The sequence below is a fragment of the Sylvia atricapilla genome, chromosome 16 (assembly GCF_009819655.1).
Source record: "Sylvia atricapilla isolate bSylAtr1 chromosome 16, bSylAtr1.pri, whole genome shotgun sequence".
Classification (NCBI taxonomy): Eukaryota; Metazoa; Chordata; class Aves; order Passeriformes; family Sylviidae; genus Sylvia; species Sylvia atricapilla.
The window spans coordinates 12,785,044-12,791,923 of record NC_089155.1 but is presented as its reverse complement, the minus strand read 5'-3'; the positions used below and the strand labels follow the sequence as shown (position 1 = coordinate 12,791,923).

At 48.9% G+C, this 6,880-nt stretch overlaps 1 long non-coding RNA gene across 1 annotated transcript; it reads left to right on the top strand.

Annotated features, from left to right (window-relative positions):
• Positions 1-567: 567 nt before the first annotated feature.
• On the top strand, positions 568-5,521 carry LOC136368616 (uncharacterized). The gene is made up of 2 exons (XR_010744873.1): positions 568-1,277; positions 5,331-5,521. It is a non-coding gene; the product is annotated as an uncharacterized lncRNA (long non-coding RNA).
• Positions 5,522-6,880: the final 1,359 nt, after the last annotated feature.

Below are 6,880 nucleotides of genomic sequence, written 5' to 3'. Positions count from 1 at the left end.
TGTTGGCAGCCCGGGACGGGCAGCGGGCACTGCAGCGTTGACTTGGCAGTTTTTAATGGATTCGAGGGAATAGTTTGCTGGAGGATGTTTGCTTTGTTGTGGTTTGCTTTTTGTTGGAGAGGGCAATTTAATTTTCTTTTAATGTAGGTGAATTTGAATGCTGGTGAAAGTTGAAAACTGCAGAAGTGGTAGAATGTGAAATCCGTTTTTTTTTTTTTTTTTTTTTTTTTTTTAGTCTCTTGCAGCACATCCATGGGGTTGTTCTGGGGAATACATGGCACAGTTTTGTTTCCATGCTGTTCAAGCCTCGACCTCTCTTCTGAAAAGCTCAAAAAAAGGATCCAGTTAATGCCAGTTGTATAATTGGGGGCTGATTTGTTTTATTTTTTTGGTGTGGAACCTGAGGACTGGAGTGAACTGCAGCAAATTCCTTCCCACACTGGTGGGGAAACCTGGCCCAGATGTGTGGAAAGGGGCTGGAAGGTTCAGTGTCGTGAATCACCAGCCTCATTTCCACATCGGTGCCCCTGAATCCCAAAAACCTGAGGGAGTTCCCGCACCCAGAGCTCAGCCCATTATCAGTGTCAGAGCTGCAGCTTCGTTTGTCCTCCAGCTGCCACGCCATGAGATCATCACATGCCACTCAAATTGGCCGAGAAAAGCTGAAAGTTCCCTTCAAAACACGATGTTTGTTAGATTAAAATATTTCTTACTGATGTCCTATTCTTAGCTGAACTGAACAGAGTCTGTGAGTGTCCTGCCTTGCTGTGAGCCCAGGCCCCACTGCAGCTGGGACATCTTGCTTCAGAGTCAGACCCTGCCAAATAGTTTCTTGCTTGCATTTAAAAATAAAAAGGCTGTTTAGACATTAAAATCCGCAGAGGGTCTGAAATCAGCGTGTCCTAAGCTGAATACAAATCACAGACAAAAAGGGTTTTGTTGGGAGGGTCACAAATGGAACTGATTACTGCTAGACAGTGTGGATTTCCTCCTGGAGGATGGAGCTGATAGAATTCCTTCCTGACAGCTAGAAATTATAATTGAGTTGGGTTTTGGTTTTTTTTTTTTTTTTTTTTTTTTTCTCCTGTGCTTCAAACTGAACCAAGCTTCAAAATGAGTAAGAGGGATGGAATCCACATCCAGCTCTGCCTATAAACCAGGATTTTAATCTGGATCTCCATCCAAGAGCCCAGATCCTGGGGAGGTGCTGCTGCCAGTGTTGGAGTTGTGGCTTTGTCAAGCCCTGAACTTCACGTGGATTCAAGTATCTCTTCCAGGTCAGTGACAGAATGCAATTTACAGACTGACCGCAGATCTCATTTGGGAAAGAACCGGTTTCGTGATGGCTTCGAGTAAAACGAAATTCTCTTTTGAAAAAGTTTCCCTGCCAGCTCTTAGTGACACATCCAGCAGAGCCCAACCTTTGTGTGGCAGCTGTGAGAGGTTTGCTCAAAAGTCGGGCTCACTGGTGAAGGACAACAACCCCTTCCCCTGGCAGAAGTTTTCCCCTGGCAGAATTTTTCACTTCTGACTTCACTGCTACTTTTTTCCAGCCAGTTTTTCCCTTGTGTCCTCTCGTTTGCCTCTTTCTTTCTGCTACCTTGAGAAATTTTCTCCCTGAAGGAGGAGGGCAGGAAACAGGGAATGATGAGGGTGATGATCCCCTGATTTTTCTGCGCTTTTTGCTCTTTTGAAGCTGATCTGCATTTGTCCTGCAGCCAAAACAGGGTCAATTTTCTCCTTCTTCCAAGTCATGTCCTGAATGTGACAACAGCTGCAGTCAGGATAGACTTGGAGTTTGTCACTCCGGAATCAGGAGGAATTTCTCCATGGAAAAGGTGCTCAGGCTTTGGAATTGCCCAGGGAGTTTTGGATCCCCATCCCTGGAGGTGTCCCAGGAATTCCCGGAGGTGACACTCAGAGCTCTGGGCTGGGGACAAGGTGGGGATCAGTCACAGCTTGGACTCCATGATCCTGGAGCTCTTTTCCAGCCATAATAGATCCATAATTCAATGAAAGGCTGACCTGACTCTAAATTCTGTGTTGTGAGCCTAAAATAGAAACAATTTGACAGCCTAAGTTTTCCTAACATTTTTGTGCCATGAGTTTCCTCTTTTTATGTTTTTTTTAATTAAAACTATTTTTTTTTTAATTAAAGCTAATTCCGAGGGATGCCTTGGTCTCAGTGATAAGTGAGGTTTGCCCGGCCTCGGCAGGGCTGCTCTGCTGGCCGGGATGGGTGTAGCTTTTCTTTCTGCAACTTGCCTACAAAGCTAAAGAAATGCAAAACAGCTTATTGCTCAATTCTGCTGACTTTAGCAACCAGGGAGGACAAATTAAAAAAAGAAAAAGGAGAATATCTAGTCTCAACCTGGGCATTTAATGGGTCCCAAAATGTGCTGAACTCTTTAGTCTAAATGGGCCCTTTAGTGTGGTGTCAAATAAGTTAAAAAGCCGGGGAGCTTTACAAAGCTGCCTTCATTGTTTAAACTTGTTTCGCTCATGTTAAGGCTAATGTACATTTATTCAGCCTGACAAAGTGCTGAATTTACACAACAGGGATAGTAATAATTAGGTCAGATACTTTTCAAATGGCAGCGGTGAGAGGGGGGAGGTGGGAATACTTGACTCTTTCATGCTGATGAATGGCGAGGATTATTAGAGCTGCCCAAACCAACCACAAGAGCTGCAAATGCTCCTCTCACCCCGTGGATTGCCCTGCCACCTCCCAGCTCCTGCCCTGCCTGCTCCAGCCGCCGGTCCCGAGGAGAATATGGCATTTCTAATGGCATCACATGGATTTTTAGTCAGCCCACGGCTGTCCTGTGACTCCTCTTCTGGGGTCTGACCGGGATCAATAAATTACATCACAAAATTTAAAACTCGGCCATTAAAAGCTGCGTTGTCTGCTCAATAGGATCAAGTTGAGCTCTTGATTTTTCACTTCAGACTACCCAGTTTTTATATTTTTATCGTGTTGCCCTAAACTATTGACACCGCTGTGTCCCGGGGGAGATGCGGTGTCCACACCTCGCACCTTCCCCAGGTATTTGCTGCTGGTGACTCGTAGGACAGGAGCCCGGATTAGTCAGTCTGCGGAGCTCATCCAGCACAGCAGGATCTGTTTCTCCAAGAGCTTTTTTTTTCCCCCTCTTGTCTCTCCTAATATTTGAACAAGCGCTGTTGTTTAATTCAGTGCCGCCCAATCTGGCATTTGAATTGCTGTCAGCAGCGGCCGGGCTGCTTCCATCTCTTCAACTGCGCCCATTTACTCCCCCATTGAGATTTAAGCCACTCCAAGCTCATTTGCTTTGCATGTTCCCATTCCTTAAGGGATCATTAAACCTTTCCCAGCGCTGCGGTCTCGCTGGATGCAGCGGGGAGGCTCCAGCCGGTTCTCCAGTGGGCAAAATCTGCCAAAAAAAAAAAAAAGGTGGAATTTCACAGAATAGGCGAAGTTTCAGTGCCCCCCTTTTCCCCGGCTCCCTGAGAAGGAGCAGTGTAAATGGGTGAGGTGCGCTCCTGGGGACGCATCCCCTAAATCTGTGAAATGCAGCGACCCCCGAGGGATCTGGGCCTGGGCACGGCGCTGGATTGAGCCTCTTACAGACTTTTTTGGGGGTTATTTTATTTTATTTTATTTTATTTTATTTTATTTTATTTTATTTTATTTTATTTTATATTATTGGAGGGATTTGGAGGCAAATGCCCGCGGCTGGGAACGGGCTGCGCTTCCTGCGGGCGGCCACGAGGGGGCGGCAGCGGCACGGGCACGGGAGAGCGGGGAGCGCCCCGCGCTGGGGACACGGACAGACAGGGGACAGAGGGGACAGACAGGGGACAGGGGACAGAGAGGGGGACAGGGGACAGAAGGACAGACAGGGGACAGACAGAGGGGACAGACGGGACAGACAGGGGACAGAGGGGACAGACAGGGGACAGGGGGACAGACAGGGGACAGGGGACAGACAGGGGGACAGACAGGGGACAGACAGGGGACAGACGGGGGACAGACGGGGGACAGACGGGGGACAGAGGGGACAGACAGAGGGGACAGACAGGGGACAGAGGGGACAAGAGGGGACAGACAGGGGACAGAGGGGACAGACAGGGGGGACAGGGGGACAGAGGGGACAAACAGGGGACAGACAGGAGGGGACAGGGGGACAGACAGAGGGGACAGACAAAGGGGACAGGGGGGACAGATAAGAGGGGACAAGGGGACAGACAGGAGGGGACAGAGGGACAAACACGAGGGGACAGGGGGACAGACAGGAGTGGACAGAGTGGGGACAGGAGGAACAGAGGGGACAAAGCACAGGAGGCAACAGGGGACAGGAGGGGATAGAGGGGGACAGAGAGGACAGGAGGGGACAGAGGACAGCAGGAGAAAGAAGGGACAGCGGGGACAGAGGAGGACAGGAGGGAACAAAGGAGACCAGAGGACAGGAGAGTACAGGAGCGGACGGGAGGACAAGGGGGATAGGAGGGGACAGAGGGGGACAGGAGGGGGCTGCCCCAAGTGCCCCAAACTCTCTGGGCGCTGAAACCATCGCCCTTTCCCAGCCTCACCACAGTCTCGGGTATCCGAAACGATGCTAAAACTTCCCTTTCTGCCACCTCCGGCCCTGCGGGGCCGTGTGACAAGGTGGCGATGATGTCGCAGCATCCGCGGGGTCCCTTCTGTGTCCCCTTGCTGGGCTGTCCGCCCCGGAAAATCCGGGAGTTCGGGATACATCGAAATTTATCGGAATAAATCAATAACTCGGAATTTATCCTCGGGATAAATTGCCGTCCTTTCCGGTTTTCTCGGCTGTTCTCACACATGTGATCTTTGTATGCACCAAATATCGAGGAATTCATTGTAATTGTGACCGGGGGAATAACATTAACAGTGATAAAGAGGGAGAGGCAGCGCCCGACTTGTCGTGGGATGACTCCCAAGTGACCACAGCAGGATTCATTTGAGTGCTTCATGCGCGGATTTTTCAAAGGAAATTTGGTCAGAAAAATGAAGGGTTTGTTACACAGAAAATTCCAGACTTTCAGAGCTTGTTTCCATCCCACATCGGAATGAAAAGCACAAACTGATCCCCCAAGAAGTGTTCTGTAAAGATGATGATTTGGGAGAATCTTTCCAGCAATGTTCAAATATTTTCCTAATAAAAACAAGCCACTCAGAGAATTAACATTGCAAATATTTTAAATGTGAAATGAAATCAAGTATTCTTCTCTGTCACCTCCTAAAAACAGTGCAAATAGCTGCGTGTTTGGGATTCAAATCCTATTTTCTGGCATCTGTATTAATTTGAATCATTTTCTCCTTGCAGCGTTTAGTGCTTCACATTTGATTTGGAGAGATCCCGGAGTCAAGTTGGAATTTCAGAAAGCAAAAGAGGGAAAGAAAAACTTGTCTTCTATTTTAGGGTCCTGCAGTACTGGAAATGCAAAGGCTGCAGAGTGAATATTTATCGAGTGCATGAGAATCCAAAAAAAAAGTGTATGAAGCAAATGCCGTGGAGCCGTCGCCTTGCCTCGTTCAGCTAGAGCAGCAATGAGACATTAAAAATAGATTTACAGATTTCATCATGCGATTGCAACATTCACACAGGTCGGGATTTATTTTTTTTTTTTTTAATTTAACTTTGAACTGGATCATGCAGATTGCAGGGAGAGCAGAATGGACTTTATTCTAATGGCAGGGAATTTGCCTTACGCAGGATTAACATATCAAAGGCAGGGCAGGATTTGGGGAGAAGATGGCACAAGATTGTGGGGTTGGCACTGGAGGAGAGTCCCAGCCCGTGGATCAGGGTGGCATTTTCTCTGCTCTTGTCACGTTCCTTGTGTTGCTTGGAACAGGCTGCTAAATTTTGCTTCAGCCTTCCCTTGGTGTTTGAGGTCTGGGCAAGCAGAGGTGGTTTCATAAAATACCTGAAACACTGAGAAAAAACCAGTGGTGTGGCACTGCTGGCTGGGTGGGTTCACCAGTGCCATCCCCTCCTGTTTCCTCCCTCACTGAGCTGATGATGTTGCCTTCAACATCAGCCAAAAACAAAATCCTTGATAGAAAGGAACTGAAGGCAATTCCCAGGATTTGTATTCCTGGCAGTGGTGGGTAGCTGCAGCTTTTTGGAGGTGCAGAAGGGACCCGGGGCAGGTGCTGACCCCAGCCTTGCAGCTCTCAGTTTTCCTTTGCTCTGCATCCTTCCCTTGGGAATCCACCTGCAGCAGTGCTGGAGAGAGCTGCTCCCCTTCACACAGCCACAACAATGGAATCCTTTGGTGTCCCACTCCAGCAGCACCAAACAAACTCTGCCCAGCCACACACAGCGAGGCAGGACACCCCTCTGAGCCCCCTGCACCTGCCAAGGGCTCCTTTTGTGTCTGCCAGGCTTTACCCTGTACCCCAGCACAAGGACATCCGATGGCATCACCTCCCAAGGGAGGACATCCCTTGGGCCGGGAGCAGTCTGGTGTGAAAATCTGAAAATCCACCTCTTTGACCCGAGGTTCTCCTCGACAGCTGAATTCCCAGTGTCGCATCAGCGAGTTTTTCCTGGCAGGGTGGAAGAAAACACTCTGCTCCCTCTCAGCCCTGGCTGCTGGGGTGAATTCTGCCTGCTCTGGCACCCTCACGGGGATTATCCCTGTCTTCCAGTCAGAAAACGCTCCGTACGAAAACAACCGAGCAATGGCACGGACAAAAGGAATTATGAAAACTATATAATTTTCTCTGAGAACTCTGGTGCCTTCTGGGAAGCATCACAGAACCCCTCAGACACAGCCAGAGCAGGGCTGAGCAGGAGCCTTGACCAGAGCAACGATTCTTGATTTCAAAACATCCCAGAGCTGCGTGGCCACAACAATCTGGGGCAAA